Below are 18,602 nucleotides of genomic sequence, written 5' to 3' on the forward strand. Positions count from 1 at the left end.
CGTAACGCCCGCTTTTGAATTGCAAAGAGGGAATCTCGATTTGTTTTTGTCGTCGTTAACCATACAAGGGAACAGTAGCTTAAACGGGAATGTATTAATGAATAGTATATTTGCCGTTTTATGGACGCCGGGAGATATCTCAATTTGTTTAAAATGCCAACCGCCCGACAAAGATCACTTCGAAGCTGATCAACATGCGAATTCCATGAGAGATTTTCTTGAAACAGAACACCTAGAAAACGAATTTGCGAGCACTGTTTCAGCTGAGTGTTTTCAAAGTTTAAGTTTAGGTTGTCAGGAGCTTTTACACCTTTTGCTCTGAAGAGAATGTATTTGGTCTTACTAGTATTTAATTGCATCTTGTTTAGTTTTAACCATGTACTCAAGCCGGTCAACCAATAGTTAGCCTTTCTTTCGAGCGCATAGGGGTCAATACCTGAGAAAAAGACATTAGTGTCATCAGCGTACAACACTAGGTTTTCGCTGCCTGGTATATTCACAATATCATTCAGGTATAAAATAAAGAGTACAGGTCCGAGAATAGATCCCTGAGGCACACCATATTTTATTGTTTTTACGTGTGAGGCTGCAGCATTTATGACAGTAAACTGCTCTCTTGACGTTAAATAGCTCTCAATTAAGGTCAACGACACGCCACGGAATCCGTAAAGTGGAAGCTTTCTTATTAGAACATCGTGCTGTACACAGTCGAATGCCTTTCTGAAGTCGAGGAAAATTCCCAGGGTGTGTGCCTTTTCTTCAATGTTGTTTAGAATTTTTTCCTTTATCCCAAGGAGTGCGGTTTCGGCTGATCTATCTTTCCTAAAGCCAAATTGCTCATCGGCTATAATATTTTGCGCGGTGAGAAAACGGACGAATCTTTTGTTTATAACCTGTTCGGCTACCTTTGCAAATACTGGTAGTACTGATATAGGCCTATAATTTGTTAGTTCGTTCGCTGGGCCACCCTTGTGCACAACAGTCACTTTGGCCAGTTTCATTTTCTGCGGAAAAACTCCTGTAGATAAAATAATGTTGCAAATGTGAGAGAGCGGACAATGATTATTTCACCTACTGCCTTTAGAGGTTTCGGTTTAATTTCATCTGCTCCTGGAGCACAGCCATTTTTTAGTATCAGAATAATATCTAGCACTTCACGTTCGTCAGTGGGTGCTAAAAACAATGTGTTTGCGGCGTTTGATGCAATGAACTGCTCGCACGGTGAATCAACTGAATTCCCATCGCATGATCCGACTGCAATGAAATGGTCATTAAATAAATTTGCGACTTCGTTGTCAGTCATAGCATCGTTTTGATACGGAACCTTTTTGTGCTGGAAATTTTTCGAGAGTACCTCCCTCACGGTTTGCCACATTAGCCGTGAGTTACCCGTAATGTCTGCAAACTTTGTTATGTAGTATTCAAATCTTGATTTTCTAATATCTGCATTTAATTTGTTTCGAACTTTTTTAAACAGTGTAAAGTCATTTTCATGCTTGGTATTCAGGAATTTTTCAAACAGCCTGTTTTTTTGTTTGATTCTCATATGCAGTTCATGAGTGATCCAAGGCTTCCTTATCTTTTTTCGTTTTACCCATAGCTCGAGGGGAAAACACTTCTCGTATGCAGCCATAAAGCAGGAAAGAAAAGCCTCGTACGCTTTATTTGCATCTGTTTCCATTAAAATGGAGTCCCACCTTTGATTTGAGAGAAGATATTTGAATTTGCTGATATTTTTTCCAGAGTAATGGCGGATAAAAACTGGTTGCTTATTTGAATTAGGCCTTTTGTGAGGTAAAATGCAGTAGATTGGCAAATGGTCACTTAAATCGCACTTCAATACACCCGATTTGACAACGTCAGGCGGAAAGCTTGTAATGCAAAGGTCTAAAATACTTTGAGAGGTAGGAGTAATCCTAGTTGGCATATCTATTAAGTTACAGCACGCGTATGACACAAACAGCTCTTGTAGGCGCGAATAGCCGGAGGTATCTGATGAAACATTGAGATTAAAATCGCCAACAAAAGCACACTGTAGTTTTAACTCAAGACTTAGTTCAAACAGTTCTTCCATACAGTTCAAGAAATGGTTCAAGGATCCAGATGGCGGGCGATAAAACACTCCTAGCAGGATGTCATAAAGTTGTACAACGACACATTCAATGTTTTCATTTATAATATTATATTCTGTGAGTGCATTGTACTTGAAGTGTGAGCGAATATACATCGCACTACCACCACCACGTTTGAAAGCGCGACATACGGATATGCAGTCGTAACCATCAAGAAAAGCACACTCATCATCAGAGGAAAACCACGTTTCAGTGAAACAAAGAATGTCAAAAGAATAGTTAAGGTCATTTAGAAATAAGTCTACCTCATCAAGTTTAGTTTTTAAGCTCCTAGCGTTAAGATGAAACAAAGAAAGTGTGTCTTTTTTTAAGAAAGCAGGTTCACAAGGAAGGTCAAAACATGAGTGCGTCATCTTGCACTAAAGAACACAAAGAACGCCCACATCGTGGGTGCTACAAGAGCACGTTACTGCAAGTTGATAAAATCCTGCTCACTGCGAATGACGAAAGCGGGGTCGCCGGTCTGCTTCCGCAGCAGAACTTTTCCGTTAGCATGCCAAACGTATGCGTAGCCATTCTTTTTTGCCCATTCTTTTGTCGAGGTTAGCAATGTGCGGGAGAGCCGCGTGATATTTTCGCAGATAAACAAGCTTTTCTCTTTTTGCAGCAAATGTCTGTTTGCCAGCCAAGTGTCACGGTCCTCTTGCCTCAAAAAGCGAGTGATAATAGCTGGCGTTTTGTCGGCCTTCGCTGGCAGCCTATGCACGGCAGCTATATCCTTCCTTGTTACATGCGGTACATTCAGTTTGGTAGCCACTTCGTTTATCTTTCCTAGTAGGTCCTCATCGACGGACTCAGAGACGCCATGTATTTCAAGATTTAAGCGGCGACTTCGCCACTCTAAGCTTTCGACTTCACGCTTTAGGTGAGCAATTTCATTTGCCGAGTCCGCCTTCTCAAGTTTGTCTACACGCTGACAAAGTTCTTTGGTGTTTTTTTCTTGATCAGTCAGCCGGTTTTGAAATTCGTCAAACTTATCTGAGATAAGCTGCACTGAGGCTTCTAATTCATTAATTCTTTTGGGCAAGGTTTGGAGAGCGTCAAGTTTAGCCTCAATTTTGAGCAAACGTGTTAACACTTCCTTTTCTGCACTAAGCTTCTCACTTCCATCTTCCACAGTGTGGCCATGTTTGCATGTATTGCACTTCCAGTTTTTTTTCACACGTTTTGTTTGCCACACCTCTTCGGTTATACCAGAACAGTCGCCAAAATGAAAACTAAACTTACATTCACAGCAGCTGGCAGAGGGCACATTTTCAGGCACAAGCGAGCGGCATGTACAACATCTCGACATGTCGTGCGGTGCAAAGGCAAATACACTTCAGGAAAACAATGTACTCGTGGCAGCAGCGGCAGGGTCGGCAACAAAAAAAGAGTCTAATCCTTATTAGTAAAGACGACCAACCTGTAAATATACAGAGTAGATTTCACTTGTCGTGCGTGCCGGTGGCTGCCGCTGCTGCCAAATGCGGGGGGACGCCCCCTCGGTCCCTGCTTGTTCGTCAGTTGTCGCTGGCGTCGGTGATGCAGGTGGCGATTTGCCTTCCCCAGAACTGTCTCGCTTTCACAGCGAAGGAAAAAAAAAAACTTCGGGCGACGATCGGTTTTCAGTTGCACCAGCGCAGCCGGAGCTGCTCTCGGCGGCCAGGAACTTTGGTCCACAGGCGAAGGACGCTGTAAATATACAGAGTAGATTTGACTTGTCGTGCGTGCCGGTGGCTGCCGCTGCTGCCAAATCTTATGATCTTAAAAGGCATCGAGGAACCAATGGATAGCCCGTAAGAGATGCAAAAATAGCAATGACAAAACAAAGGAAAACGATAGACTAAATGCGGGGATATCACATTGTCGCTACGATTAGATAACATGCCATGCATCGAGTAATGCTTAAACGTGTGCCTTCCACGACGCGTTTGTACAACCGAAACAGTTATCATGGCTCGAGACCATGCGATCATGACATGCGCAGCCACTTGCACACTGAGGGTGCATATTCGTCGCATTTGAGGGATGCAGTCGAACCATCTTGCTTTTTTCGCCAGAATGACGACCAGAATTGTCGTTCTCCACAATCGTCCACACTAATCGTGCCTTTCTTCACAACCTGAGTGTTCTCGACGCCATAAGGTGCCACTGACAACGTTACGTGCGCCCTTCCGGTCCACGGACACCTATGAAGGCTCAACTACTCACTTTTGCAATGAAGTAAGCAACTCCAGATTGTTTGCGCACTTACTACCCTGGCTCACTTCCCACTGACCAGCTCTACCGGTTATCCAACCAAGTTTTGAGAATCCCATTCCGACAACTCGAGTGCGCATCAACTATTGACTTTCTCTCCTTCACTGCGTCTTTTTCCCTTCCTCTTCACTACCCTGCATCTGCTCCTGTACAGGGAAGCCAAGCGGGCTCTCTCTGGGCTAACTTACCTGCCTTTTATTTATCCTTTTTTTCTCCCCCCCTCTCTCTCTCTCCATCTATGGTGCAACTGTCACTGGGAAATAACACGTTGGTCAAATATGCCAACGCAACAATCAATGCTTTTGTTTACACAGCGTTCATTCCTCGCCGTGTAGCACTTCTTGAGACAGAAGCCTTTCGAGGGTCGATGGTAAGGATGACGTTATCGTAGGCACCAGCGGCCCACGACAAATAGCATATAAGGGAGTGCCACTTCCAACGCATTACTGGCTGTCTTTTCACCATGCATAAATGAGTGCAGCTATGAGGCCCGGATGCCACATGCATACCAGCCAACCCTCCTTAATCTTCTGTAAATTTTGCGTAATTTTTGCTCGTTCTGCAATTTTACGAATGTTGCGTCAAGATTTACGATAAATAGATTTTGGTTGCAAAACGTTTTAAATGTGTTCAAAAGTGGGGCTGCGCAATATCGTAAAAGAACTATCCATACAATAAGGAAATTTTGATTGTAACTTTGAACCTTTGTCGGTCTTTTGTAGCAACAGAAAGCGCCATACACCAGAAGTGTACTTGCTTCAACCAAGTTTATTCTGGCAAGTTCCTGAAACTGAAGAATTTGACAACAGCAGTGGCTCTGAAAAAGTCAGTGTGGTCTTAAAAGCAATGGTTACTTTTCAGTTTCTAGTGTTGTTGCTATAATTCTTAAATAAATCACCGTTAATAAAGTGCGCATGCTTTCCACAAAACAGGTGTGCTCACTGCAAACTTCAATAAAATAAAATTCATGCTATCACTCCACCCACTTCCCTTTATTCTTGTCATGTCCACGAAATGTTTACGAACTTGAAGTTTACAAGTTGGAAGATATATAGTCTTACGTATGCGCTTCTTAGTTTCTTTCCTTAGCCCTAATTCCTGTCTCACAAACTAGAGGACCACGATGACAACGGCATCTACAGGCGACAGCAACGACGATGAATGTGCGACAACGATGACAATGGCGGCACCGAAGAGGGCAATGCCGGCACGACGACAACAGCGACCAGGATGGCGAGGTGGTTCGACTGTCGCGAACCAAGTGTTTTGTTTTCTGGTGGCATATTATTGTGCCATACATTGCCGTATATTATATATTGAATATAATAAACGTGTAGATGAACATGACGATAATAACTGCGACAAACGCCAAGGAATCTGAAACAAGTTATGCAAACCAACTATCACTGTAACAACGTACTTGTCGACATATCTACGACGTGACCCTAATAGTACCTATATCAACTTTGATCAGTGTGCCAGTATTTGTGGCACACGCTTTGACAAGGGAAAAAGGCCCTATTTGCGATCGCGAGTAATTTATCTGTCAAGCTCCACGTGTGTTCATTGAAGGACACTGTAAGCCGTAAGATCTGTGCATTAATTTTTTTCTTACTACTTTTCTTTTGTTTAATATGGACAGAGGTATACGGCGCGTGTAGATTACGTTGCGCACATAAGCTACACAGGCAACTTTTGAAGCGTTCCTGCACCCATTTGTGACCGATATAGGCGCAGTTCACTTATATTGCTCCATCTGATATTTCAAAGCGGGGGGCATTGTTATTACAACCCCATTGATTAGCTGCTGTTCGTCATTTTTCGAGCGAGGGCCCAAGCGATGGAAAGTCGGTTACACGCCGCATAATTGATGTACACTTAACCAAACTACATCCCTCTCCACTTTCCTTCCGGTAAGATTTTTAAAAAAAGAAGAAATTGGGGCACTAAAGATCAATCAGAAAAAAAAAGAAAAAGAAAAACGAGATTAGCGAATTTCGGTTTGCATACTGGCTGCTCCTTCTATGTCCCGACACAAAGTTTCGCCGGAGCCGATAAATGACCTGGCAATTTGTGGCCATCGATCTCAGCGGGCCGTTGATTCATTTTGTTCACCGCGCCGCACCAGGGACGAGCGCAACCCTTCGTGCCTGTCTCTCGGACGGCCTCGCTTGTGGAGAACTTGTGGAGTGCACACTTGGTTGCGGTTCGCGCCAGCCCGTGTGCGCAGGATCGAGTGTTTCCAAACATTATTCGACAGCCGGGCAGGCAGGCTTAACGTTCCTAAACGTTCTGCAACCGCGCTTGCTGCGCAGCAGACAACATGGTCTCTCTTTTCTTTCGTTCTTTTTTTTTCTCCTTTTCAATTCGTTACTCTATAACCTTCCGGAAATGTACCGCTATGTTTTCTCATTCACGTTAATTTGCCTGCCTTCCGAATTTCCAGAATATATTGCGTGGAATTAAGCAGTGAAAAACTCTGCGCATCATTTCTAAAGGAAAGCGCTATCTGGCTGCCTCGAGGCTTTGTTTTCCTCTGGCCTGAGATGCTTACCTACAGTAGGGAACTGTGCAAGATCCTCCTCGCCCGGCCGGGGCTGGGGGCCCGAAGGGGCCTCTTGGACCAGGCGGAGAGGCGGCACCAGGATCACTGGCGTCCTGGAATAGGGACCCACCCAGCCGCTTCCCTCCCACTCTACCGTTTTCCTAGTTCAAAAAAAATTTAAATTATGGGGTTTTACGTGCCAAAACCACTTTCTGATTATGAGGCACGCCGTAGTGGAGGACTCCGGGAATTTCGACCACCTGGGGTTCTTTAACGTGCACCTAAATATAAGTGCACGGGTGTTTTCGCGTTTCACCCCCATCGAAATGCGGCCGCCGTGGCCGGGATTCGATCCCGCTTTCCTAGTTCCCCTCTTCCCTTCCTTTGAGTATCAATAAAGTTTTTTATCCTCCTCATCCTCATCCTCCTCTGCGTGGAAGCGCGCGTTCTGCTATTGTGTCTCTGTGTCCTGTTTGTGCGTGCGTGTGACTGTGAATTAGAAGAACATGTGTTGTTAGTATGAGTGAGTGAGTGAGTGAGTGAGTGAGTGAGTGAGTGAGTGAGTGAGTGAGTGAGTGAGTGAGTGAGTGAGTGAGTGAGTGAGTGAGTGAGTGAGTGAGTGAGTGAGTGAGTGAGTGAGTGAGATTATATGTATGAGCGGGAGCGATGCAGAAAAAAAGAAACTATGTCTACGATACGATCTTTCTCTGTTTACAACGAAGCACAGAATTCTAAAGGGAAACCATTTTGCGTTCATGGCGTACTCAAGCGTACTTTGCAATAACATTCATTTGACCAGCTTTGGCAAACGTTGCTGTCAATACCTTGAACGTTGCTGTCAATAACGTTTTAATGAAAAGCAACAAGCAGGCCTGATAACTCGTCGCTGATGTTTGTTTATCCAAATATGTATCTTTCTCTGAATGTGACCGCATGGTCAGCTAAAGAATGAGACCGAAAAAAAAAAGAAACGAATGCTGCTAACATCAGCCACTCGACGTAAGATATATCGCACCGTAAGCGCCATATGGGACCTTCAGATGCGAGCCAAAACACAGCGGCAGTTTGACGGTAAGAACGCATGCGTTAGTCGCAAGACCTCCGTTTGGTGCCCCGATTCCTTATTTCGGTCCCTGTCGTGTGAACTAAAGCTCCAATTGATGATCACCGATTCCCCACTCGGAGAATGAAAAAGAATCAATTTCATGGGTAACCACTACGAGCAGATAGTGACCTTTGCAAAACTAGCTTGATTTTAAACTTGATTCAGGATGCGTTACGGTACCAGTGCGGACAGCCAAGTACCAGACAAGGAAGAACGAACAAGTGCTGCCCAACTTCAGACCTTTACTTGACGTTCAGCGCTTGTTGCATCTTTCCTTCCTAGCCCACCTTTGCGCTATAACAGTAGTGAATCCTGTATCGAGGCATCAATTTGTCAAAGCTTTTCTGCTTTAAGCCAAAAGCTGATGGCAATCAACGACTCTCGCACGTAAGGCCGGTCCGTGGGCGAACAGTGGCCGAATTTTCCCAGCAGCTGCCCAATCGATCGTCAGTTGACTCGCGCTTTTGCAAAAGCAGGTCGCAGTGGGTCGGCTCTCTCGCAAGTATACGTTTGTGCATAGTTTAGACTCTAATATACCCAGCCGCGAAATCGGGCGCCACGTGTTTCCTCGAATCTCCGAATCGCGTCTGCGCACAGCCGCAGTGAATAGCGCCATAATCCGCTTCAGCGGGCGACCTTCGGAGTATCAATTGCGCACAGTCGGGCGGCGGGCCAGCCACGGATCGGGAAAGCGCGTAATCCTCGTGGCCGATCTCGCGGGCCGCCGACACGGTGCTTCCAGCGAACCTCGGCGAGGAGCGCTGCAGCGTTACCGCGGACGCTGCGGACGCTCGCGCACGCGAGGCCGAGCATGGGCGGAGTCGCCTGGCCGGCGCATCCCTGACCTGTTAGCTGCCGAATTAACGAGCACGAATAACAAACGTCACGCGATGTGAGTCATTACGCAGTCACGGCTGTTTCGGAGGCAGGCGTGGAATCCGTTCACTGTAACCCTTATCCCAGAACGGCATGACGGGAAGTGGTGTAACGATTTGAGTCTTAACAACGCGCAACCCAAACACGCTTGTTTAAAGAGCCGCACACTGTACGGACGACGTCCGTAGCTATAGATGCTATGTTCTAGATAAACGCGCACGCACGCACGCACGCACGCACACACACACACACGCACACACGCACACACACGCGCACACACGCACACACACGCACACACGCACACACACACACGCCCCCGCACACGCGCACGCACGCACGCACACGCGCACGCACACACACGCACGCACGCACGTACTCGTGTATTCAGCTTTGGTCTTGCTGGAATAACGCAACGCTTCTATTCCAATCCTACCACTTTTCGCGCATCGTCGTTCCCTACCCACGTTATCACCGATATCGTTCGTTCGTGAATGGTTGCTGATAACAAGGGAGCGCAATCGAGGGAATGAAATGTGCACATCACATCGACCATATGTGTAAGAAAAGCTAACACTTCCGTTCTCCTTCAGCGCTCAGTTTCTGATCGAGGCTTTCCACATCGACCGTCAACATCGATCCGTCAACTCCTCCTTTCCCCTCCCCTTGTTTCGGAAGGGTCGACCACTCATCCACGGAGTCAACGAAGTTATCCGAGTGGGCGTCTGTGATTCTGAGTGTTTCAAGGTGACTGCATCTCGGTGCTGAGGATTCTCGCCCTTCGGACCTACTCGCCGTCTGAAGCGGAGATGAAGTGTACCAGGCGAGGAAGAACGAACAAGCGCGGTGCAGCTTCAAACTTTTCACAGGGCCTCGTTGGTATAGCGCGCGAGCAAACGCGGCACGCTTGTGCCGGCCAGTCTTCGAGGCTCGCGGTTCGTTCAACCAGAGGCCAGGGGAAACCAGCCGGGAGGCTTCCGCCTTATTAAGGGAACGCTTGTTCTCCTCAAGGCTGTCCGGCAGGAGAGCTGGAAGAAAGGGGTTTAATGATGTGCCTCTCGCTGAGCCGGGGGCTCTCCGATGGATCCGAACGAACGCTGGAAAGCTTTGCTTGCTGCCGGTTGTCTGCACGCCAGCTTCCTTTATCTTACGCCGATGGAAACCGGCCGGCTGTGCGTTTTCTTTCTTTCTTTCTTTTCATTTTGTCGCTCGTTTGCAATTCTAGCGCCAAAGAAGATAGAGCGCAAGTAATTAGAGGTTAGAAGGTAAACTTCGCTAACTCTTTTATCAACAGCGTGCTATGCTCCAAGCTCAACTGTTCGCGATTCGTTTCTGGGCAATGTAGACAAGCTCAATAACATCGCCGGTTTACCAGGTGCGCATGGCATTGCTTCCCGAGTAGCTCACGATTCGCAATTGGGTTATTGCTGGTGATCACAACTCGCACGTACGGTCATCCGAAAAAAAAATATTTTTATGGTGAAAGGTCTGAAAGACACTTGAACTGGATATATATTTGCGTACGTACGTAGCAGGTTTCAATGTTAAGTCGTAAATATGATTGCTTCAAAAAAAAAAAAAAAAGTTATGTCTCCAGACATGAGGGACGCGGTGACTCAACAGGCTGTCAGCGTTGCCAGACTTTGCTCAATACGTAACCTTTTATGTTAACAAGCCAGCGCTTATCTCTGGACGCATTACTTGAGCTGCCCGTCCAGTTCCACTTTTTATTCGAATAGAATGTGAACCATTCATTTTTGTCGCTGACCCATGCTGCGCTGTTTCTATCTCTAAAAGTTAAATATGCCTATTATATTCCATTTCATGGCGTCTCAGGATTGAAAAGATAAGCACTTTAATCAACTTGATATCACGTTTATGTTCCACTTCGCGTAATTTTAATCCGAAAACCCAGGCTTAGCGTTTGTCCTCGCAAGCCATCTGTTTTGAAGAGTTGTGTTTTTGGAGAAATTGTCAAGGCCGCCTTCCAGAACAATTATCCCATTTTAAATAGACAATACTGTGTCTACATATTAATGACGTGAATCTCGACAACCTCCGAACGCACCAAGACTCGTAGCTGCCCCTCTGGCTCCCATCGAAAATTTCCCGCTTTGCAGTCCGTCGCGCCAAGGCCACAACTAAACCTCCCAACCGGCTTTTTGACGATACACGCCGCATACAATGCGGTTAAACGTTTCCAACCGTCGTCCGTCCCGTCTCTGTGTATTCACCGTGCGTACCGTAACCTGCAGTTGGGCTGGTTTCTGTGAAAGTGATTGATAGCGCTTTGTATTCTTCGAGAAAGGCCTGCACGGTGCATAATTTTCCGCGATAGCCGATGCTCCATGCAGTACACGGGTCAAAGTACATTCTAATGATCCTCCGAGTGCCCTCTGATTGTCTAATGTCCGAGCGCTTGTTCGAAAAACACCGAATGTTCCTGCTCCCGGTGCTCCGAGAAACTCGGTCGCCACGAAAGCGTGAGTGTATACACAAACGTTGGAGACGGAGTAAGTTCGCGTGCCTTAGTTTTCAGGTCGTTATATATGCAAGAAGTGTTACGTGAAACCATTCCGTTCTTTTATTCCCGTGCTATGCGTATAAATATATTGCGGGTGACGTTGAGCAGTGGCATTTTACGGCACAACGTTCGCTACAGAAAAGATTACTAGAGGAAGAGCTCTGACGCCGTGATTGTCTGGCTACCATGGGAATGACTGGTATGGTAAATAAATTTGACGAATGTCAGTGCTTGTCGTTCTTGCGACGTTACTCGCTACGCTTTATCTCCATTTTTTCTTTCCAAGAAAGTATTTTTTTGTTCCAAACGCACGAAGGGAATAAGTTTCTAGGAACAAGCAAAACTCGCGCGAATTGTTTCGTGTATAACCGAATATCGTGTTGAAAAATATCAATTTGCAAAGTGACAAAGCCGTTTGAAGCCAGAAGGTCAAAGCTTAGACAAATCCACGCGCTGCTATAGTGTCTATAATTTCCTTTCTTTCTTTCTTTCTTTCACTATAACGTAATTTTTAAGTTGGCTGAGCCACCATACTTGTATACTTCACAGACATTAGCACCAGGGTTCCATCTAGCAATATTTGTGGCAAACTCAGCGTTCCACAAAAAATTCGCCGTCGAACTTTCGTACAAAACAGGCGCGAAGAAAACAACGACATCGAACGTCAACGCGAGCCAATAAGAGCTACATAACATTGAATCATTTGCAAAACTTTTAAGAAAGAGGTGTCCTCTCTTTCTCCCTTTCATCTCTTTCATCTCTCTCCCTCTCTCTATTTTCCTTTGCTTTATTGTTTTTCCCCCTCCAGTTAGTCCATTTGGCTCCCACGCAGCGCTGGCCGGAGCTCAGCGAATTGTCCGAACCCAGAGCGCCCCCATTTCCCGATGCCTCAATTACTCCCCTAACGACGTTGTACTTTTATTCGGACCAGTGTTACTATAGCCAATCAGAAGAGCCGGGCCCAGATGCTCTGTAAGCTCCGCGAGCTCAACTTCGGCGGCCGCTCGCGACGAATCACTTCCCGGCAGTCAGCTCGCGCTCACGAACCATCGAATCGTATACACGTGCTCCTGCAGCGAGCTTCCGGTTGCGCGCCGCACTCGACGTGTTTTCCGGCCGGCCGGACAAATTCGCGCTCTCGTCGATGGCCGCGGCACGCAGTGGTCGTACTCGCGCGAGGCGAGGAGGGCACAGCTGCGCGCCATCGCGGACGTGGACGCAGTGCGCTATATATGAGAGCGTGGTTGCTGCCGGCGCGCTCGATTATGACGAGCAATTAAGCAATACGCGGTGCACGCAGTTTGCGCTTATACGAAGCGGCGCGGGCGCATCGACGAGGCATCGGAAGCATTAATTGCCCCGAGCACGCGGGCGTGGGTATACGTGCAGGAAGGCCGCTTCCGCGGATTCTGTGCAACGCCTCGTATACACGGGGAAAGGCTGCCAGGCGCAGTTTTGTGGCAGAGAGCGCGATTTGTCGGTAAAGAGCAATCGGCGAGCGCACTTGCCTGTTCATTATTGCCTCGTGTGCGGTCGTCGGCCACGGTTTCACTCGATCGGCGTAATAAACCGAAGTGAGAATACTACGGCGCGTAAGCTTTCTAGGAGGCATATTTCGTCGAAAAAGCGAAGACCGAGACGAAGGGGAAGTGGGAAGGCGGGGAACTAACTGTATCGGTGGCACTTCCACCGCATTGTACGCTAGCCGGGTGAGCGTTCTTCGGGCCGCACACGGTTAATCATGGACTAATGCCGGTTCTCATTTGGTTGTGTTGCGATGCTATGGAATGTGCTTTCGGCAAATGCCACATGCACGCGGTATAGCTGTGTATATACATATGTCCGGAATTAACTTTAGGTCATAGTTGTGATTATCGCTTTTTTTTTCTGTCTGTCTCAGTTCTAGTGTCTTGTGGCACAATAAAATGAACGTCAAGGATCTGTTTGTCTTGTTTTGCTTCGTTTTTTTAGCCGTGAAAGAATAGCGCAGCAGCAGATAGCACTCGTAATCCTAGTCGCTGCACGGCAATGCTGTGTTCCGCCAGCTTTCTTAAAACCTTCATTGGAAAATGGCCCTTTAGGAGCTGCTGTATCTCTCGAGGTTCGTAGCCGTCGTCCCGCTACATACTACACTGTTCCGAAATTTTTCGGATTTTGCTTTCGTTTTTTTGAGGAGCCTTTTTTCAAGCTACTTTCATCATTTAGGGAGGATGGATGCACGTATCTAGTTAACTAAGAGCTATAGGAAAGACGCAAAGAAGATGCTGACTAACGCTCTCGTTTATGCGGGTACTGTACGTAATGAGCTCCGCAGCGCGACGCAAACGAGACGCGGAAGAGATGGACATGACAGGGCAATTAGGGAACCCAGAACGGACCCTTCAGCGGGAAACTGCAATTCCTAGTTGACACAGCCGTTTCAGCTTCCTTGACCTCCTCGCTAACCGAGCCGCGATGGCTTTCTCTTTTGCGTCTCGCGCTTGCTTCGAGTTATATGCAAGCCGATTATGAACCTTTTTGCGGCAAGTAGAATACCTTGTTATGTTAAAGAGCCTGTTTGTGAGACCTCGGTCGCGGTAATGAGAACGATTGCGTTCCGATTCTTAGCCTTTTCGCGCTTCGTCAGTACTTCGAACTTCGCTCTATCCGTGCGTTATCATCACGATCTGCCTGTCGTGAGCAGCGGCTGATAAGGAGTGAATTCGGGGATGGTGCGTAATGACGTCACCGACGCCGCCATCATGTACAGCCGAGCACGGTAAAAAGCTGCGTTTTATCTCGGACCGCTTATATCTCCTGCATCATGGTCGAAGCCGTGAATAAAACAAAAAAATAGCTAGGAAGAGAGGTCACGCTCGATCCAAATAGGTCGCGAAGCTTCGGGCGAAAAGCGGTTCAGCACAAATTGTCACCGACATCAGCAAGGGTGGTTATGGGAGCAGCGATTGAAGCGCGACTATGTTTGGAGGGAACAAACATTGGGAAAGAAAAAAAGCGCTTTTTAATTCAGGCGAGATACAGTTAGATTCATTCAACGAAAATTAGCTTCCTGATCAATTTTATATATTCGTGACGAGTTAAGAAATTACAAGTTTATTTAATTTTACTGTGATAATAAATACATTTATTCTCAGCGCCCATCGTTTCAGGGGACGTTGACGCCGTTATCACTCGCAATGCAATGCAGCTATTGAAATGTACAAGAAAGGCGCGCTCGTAAATTTCAGCAGTTGAAATACGCCCCCCTCACACGTAGTGCTTTTTTGCTTGTCGACGTTTGTCTGAATTTGGTGACGCTGGTAGCTTCATCGCTTCCTAACCTGTTCAATCAAAAGTAGTGAGTTACGACCGCCAGATGATTGTTTAGTTGTTTCGTGCGACTGCGCTGGCCCACGAACTTGTCGTCCGACGATAGGACCAGCACTCTCCACCTAAAGCTTTCGTCGGCCTCCAAAGGAAGTATGTTCTGTGCAGGGGCGCGATATTGACAAGCGTACGGCAGGCCTTTTCCTGCATCGCCCATGAAAACGCCCATGAAGTCGAATGGCGGGGCATCTGAATATATAGCTCTAAAGGCAGGCCAACAAAACAAATTTCGCGCCTTCGAAAACAAAATGACGTCACTTCTGTTTTTAACGGATATGGCGGCACGTTATTTTTTCTTCCGCCGCAAGTGTATCCTCCGCATACAGATGGCGCTAAGCCCTATTAACCGCCGATAGACGGCCATGTTTTGAACGTATGGGCTCCTATGGAAGCTTCACTACCAGGTATATTTACCTTGAAGAGATGCTGTCTCTGACGAAAGTTGGAGAGTTTGTTGTCCTGCTAACGGCCTGGCATGTTCCTCCAGGCGTCAGGTGAAAGATATGATATGCACACAGACACCAAACTCGCACGTACACACAAGAAACGCACACACTCAATATCATAATAAAATTTTAACAGTATATATTGTTTAAGCAATAGTCCGATATCCCTACTTCCATATTGCTCTTCGAATATGTGACCTTCGATGAGCATTTCTGAAAGATTTATGTTTGATTTATCCGTCAAGGAGCCTGCTATCTTGTGCGTTGCCATATGGTCACGCTAGGCCTTTAGGCTACCTAACTTTTTATTTTTTTTTAAACTGCATTCTCATCTCTTGCACGGCTGCTGGCGCATTCCCGCAGTGGTTATTTCTTATTTTAATGTCTAAATAGGTTTATGTTGGAATAAATAGCGAAGATACTCGAAGAAGACGATGACGACGTGTCAGTGATTTATATCAACCCGCGAGAGGCTAGCACCTATTCGGATGAAGAGTCGGCCGATGAAGACTCAGGCGGGTTCATTGACAATCTAATCTGGCGGTCGACTCTGGACTCGGACGATGACGACCCCAGGCGGGCAACGTGACGGAACGTGAGAGGGTTTTCTTCTGCCGTAGTTAATGCGGCCACTCCTGCGAAATTATCCACTGCTTCTAAGTGGACGAACGGTGATCTCCAGAAAAGCCTTGGCATATTTCCCTACCCAAACTTTGCTGCTTACAGGAGCATTTCACCTGTTGAGTTGTTCGAAATCGTTTTTGACGAAGCCGTCGTGGAGCTGCTAGTCGAACAAACAAGAAAGTATGCGTTATTTTTCAATATGCCAGATCCGGAGGTTACCAAGGAAGAAGTAGGTTTTCTTGGAGTGCTGGCTTTGTCCGGCTATAACCGCTTGCCAGGGAAAAAGTGCTATTGGGACAGCGGCTTGGATATGCGCCGCACGATGGCCTACAATGCTATGCGAAGAAATCGCTTCGTACAGATAATGCGATTCCTGCACTGTGCGAAATGCGAGCCTGACGCTTAGTGAGGAGTTGGCAAAGTTGCGTCCATTGATGGCATTATTCAAAGCAAGGATTCTGGAGAACTTTAAACCTGTGCGTCACCTGAGCTATGACGAAAGTATGATTGAGTATTATGGTCGTGATGGCTGTAAACACTTTATACGCGGAAAGCCTATCCGCTTCGGGTATAAAGTATGCTTCCTAAATGCCAAGAACGGATACCTTGTAAACTTCAAAGTGTATCAAGGCAAGCAGGGGATCCCGGAACATCTGAAAAATATGAAAAGGACTTCGGAAAAGCAGCGGCGCCCCTTCTTCAAATGGTGGATGAACTCGCAGCAGAGACGCACCACCTTCCTTTCTTTTTCTGTTTTGATAATTTATTCACAGGCACGCCGCAACTCAGGCACCTCAAGGCGCAGGGCTACGAAGGCACGGGCACAGTGAAGCAGAACCGTGTTCCCAAGGAGTGTCTTATCGCTCGACCACAATTCGTCAAGCGCCAACGTCGCGGGCACGAAGAGCCCGTGCTGAGCGACAATGGGATAATTGTTGTCCGCTGGACAACAATTCTGGACAATTCTGTAGTAAAGATCGCAAGCACCATTCACGGCGTAGAGCCAATGTCATCTGCAGACAGGTACTCTCGTGTTCAGAAGAAGCAAATCGAGGTGGCCCGCAAGAAACACTGTTGCTCAGTACAAGTTTTATGAGAGGTACGGACCAGATTGATGCAAATGTAGGCACCCACAGGATTGTAATCCGTGGCAAAACGTGGTGGTGGCCAATTTTCACTTGACTTTGTGATGTATCTATCAGCAACGCTTGGGCGCTAATTCGTAGCAAAGGGTTCAACGTCACGCAGGTGGAATTCCGCAGGCAAATTGCGCAAAGCTACCTGATGCGATGGGCCAATAAGCATAGAGGACCTGGTCAGCGCAGAATCGCAAAGACTGGTGATGTCCTGTGGTACACGGTATGACCAAGTGGCCAACTTTATTGCACTAATACCTAATGGCAAGAGGTGGAGGTGTGCATGAGATAATTGCAACAGCGCAGTGCACAGACAATGCGCAAGGTATGACGACGGCATGTGTATTCCATGACTTAAACCATATCACACTAAATAAGTGCTCTACTATTCGCTATGTATGTTTTTTGTGATGTTTCATGGCTTCAAATATATGTTTTTCACTTCGCGTATTTTGCTGTAGCGTAAGAGCCCAGTGTGACCATATGGTCACGGTCTATATTTCAAAAACTAAATAGGCAAGAGTAATAATTTTTTGCATGTGAATTATTAGTACAAAGATAAGTTAATATATAGGATTTATTTCAAGATATCAAGAAAAAAGGAAACCGGTCCCTAATGGTATATATATATATATATGTATGTGTGTGTGTGTGTGTGTGTGTGTGTGTGTGCCACATTTCATACTCAGCCTTGTTCGTAACCGTGCATGACGCGAATAGCGCCATATAATTTAAACCTGAGCGTCAAGCGATCAGTGAAAATCTGTGTTCACAATTCGTGTCGCAATTTCCAGATGAGGCGACCTGGCTTCGTCAGTGCCGCATAAGATGTGAAGGGAAGAGAGCATAAGAACCCTGCGTGATCTGTGGCTCGGAAGCAATTTCTCTCTGATGCTGGACAAAACGTGGTAAATTTGTGTTGAACCTGCGCTGTTGTTATTAAAATGAGGCGCTTGTTCTTTTTTTGCTCGTCTTCTTTCTTACATTATGAGCATTATAATCATTGAACAAATGTGGCTCAACCAAACAACGCGGCGTTGCTTCTTGCTACTATTGCTTGCCAGCGTGCGCCAAATTATTGCGGCATGCCAGAGAACCCCCGCGAAAGTTGCTAAAAGCTTCGAATACCCTCCCCCAGGCGTGCTAGCATTCGAGGCTGCCACTCCTGCTTTCCGGTCATCAGCATTTTTACAAGTGGGCGGCCGTTATCGCTTGAACTCCCTTTTCTTTACATAATTTACGTTGAGAGGTGCAGCACCGAACGATAAGAAAAATGGCTGACAGTAGTCCGATGATTGATACGTATTAGCTTCCGCTTGCCTTCTTGTTCTTTCTTTCTTCCTTTCCTTTCTTTCTTTCGTTCGTTCGTTCGTTCGTTCGTTCGTTCGTTCGTTCGTTCGTTCTTTCCTGTTAAGCAAACGCCGTGCGATGAGTGCGAGAGATCATCAACTGTGCTCTTTTTTCGTCGAACATGATGAACCGCACGGATTCCAATAGAACGGAGCGCGCACGCCATGCAGCGTCGTGCTTAGCGAGGTTCGAGATCGCGAGCGCCTCCTGGCGCGCTAATTATTTTCCCATTAGCCAGCACTCCCCCAACTCCACCCCTC

Source organism: Dermacentor andersoni, chromosome 3 (genome assembly GCF_023375885.2).
Source record: "Dermacentor andersoni chromosome 3, qqDerAnde1_hic_scaffold, whole genome shotgun sequence".
Classification (NCBI taxonomy): Eukaryota; Metazoa; Arthropoda; class Arachnida; order Ixodida; family Ixodidae; genus Dermacentor; species Dermacentor andersoni.